We start from the raw sequence: 1,852 nt of genomic DNA, 5'->3' as shown, positions 1-1,852 counted from the left end.
TTTTGGGGGATAAAGGTCTTTTCTCTGTGGTCAAAGTTTAAAAGCTAGGGATTAAGCCATCTATCAGTGGTTGACGTGCACTTGAAGCTCAAATATACACGCGTATACATGGAAAACACAATTGTATAAAAATAAACCTAAAATGTTCAAGTTATAGGAAGGTAAATAATGCATTTGGGGAGCAAACTGCCTACATAATTCTCAACACATTCCCTTAAATGACTGAAAGTAGGATGCAGCAAATTCAAGTGTTAGCTCATTAAAGAGGACCTAAAGAGCACAGAAGACCCATGTGGCTTCCCCGAGTGCTCTGATTCCCAGAGAGCAGGCTAAGCGTGATGAGATGCTGAGTTACCAATTTCAAGGGCAACTGTACAACAGTGACAGTCTTTTCCACAAAAGATGTTTAATAACCTACACTGATCCTTAGCTATTGTGGGGCATGATTTAAACTCTGTTGACTAAAAAACCACACACGTATGCACAGACTGATCTATCTCCACCCACACACATATTAATAAAGTATAGATATGTATAAATAAATAAAATCATAAGGCAACTCATGGAAAAGTGAGAAACATTCTTGGAGGATACAATGAATGAGAATTTTCAGCTACATGTGTTTTATGAAGGTAGCAAAGGTTAAATAGTACCATTTAAATGTTGTTCTTATCCAACATCCCCTCCAACTGTGTGGTTTTCCTGAAGTCACATAATTTTGAATAGAAGATCACTTTTCAGAAAAGTCATAAGCAGAAGATAATTCAAACCAGGCAACCAGACTCTCCTACCGCCTAACTATTAAAGAAGTCATGTAACTCAGTCCTGTATTAAAAATGCCTTACATGTAGTTTATACATGATAAGAGCAGCTTTTATGAAAACCCAGCTTTAAATTTTTGCCACATTGTTGCTTACACCAAATATAGTAAAGAAGCATCACAACTCACCTGGGAAACCGCTGCGCATCCAGGACCTCTCCTGACCAAGTCAGCTAATTCTTCTTTCTCTCCCTGTGTCACCCAAATCTGGTGCCGCGGCCAGGATATTTTATATTTGTGATATTATACTAACACAATGCATCCTGAAATTTGTAAAATTTACAAAAATCTTCTAATGTGGTATTGTTTCCTGTGGGTATGAACTCTTTCAATTGTTTGACGTTCCATGTTTGCAACCACATTAAAGATTTCCAAGATACAAAACCGTGTTCTATATTTCTTATAGTTTATGAGGCATCAAAAAAAATTAGACCTTTGTTCTGAGAAGCAGTGAAATAAGCGTTAAGCACCTTCACCACCAAATAATACAGCATAGGTGGACAGCAATATTCCCTAAAAAAAATAACACAACGAAAATTTAATCTCCGAGTATTGCTGGGAGTGGCTGAAGGTAGAATTCGGTGCCATACACTTCTTCATGCCCATCAATGTATTCATGTATTATCACCAGGACTTTTCACTCATGGCACAGGAATTCATGGGGTGCGTTCTCCTGGCAGACTTACGACGGAGAAGGAAGGAGAAAAGTTTGGGCACACTCATTTCTTCCTCTATGTAGGTGATGTTCTAAAGCTTTCAGAAAAAATAGACCCTTTAGAAATGTGAAAAGAATCATGTTCTTCTTTTTTCCTTTCTTTAAATATATGAGAAAGACAAAATATATGAGAAAAAAACAAATTGAACAAAACTGGCTTATTTTATGAAAGATTTATATACAGTATTCATTCTGCTGACAAGGGCAAATGTAGAATTATAAACTTTTTTTATCATAAACAAAATTAGACTTTCAGGATCATATGCTTATTACTTAAAAATCCCACAAATAAAAATTTCTTCATGGAAAAATAGAGA

Source organism: Equus przewalskii, chromosome 2, assembly GCF_037783145.1.
Source record: "Equus przewalskii isolate Varuska chromosome 2, EquPr2, whole genome shotgun sequence".
Classification (NCBI taxonomy): Eukaryota; Metazoa; Chordata; class Mammalia; order Perissodactyla; family Equidae; genus Equus; species Equus przewalskii.
This window is presented reverse-complemented; position numbering follows the sequence as displayed.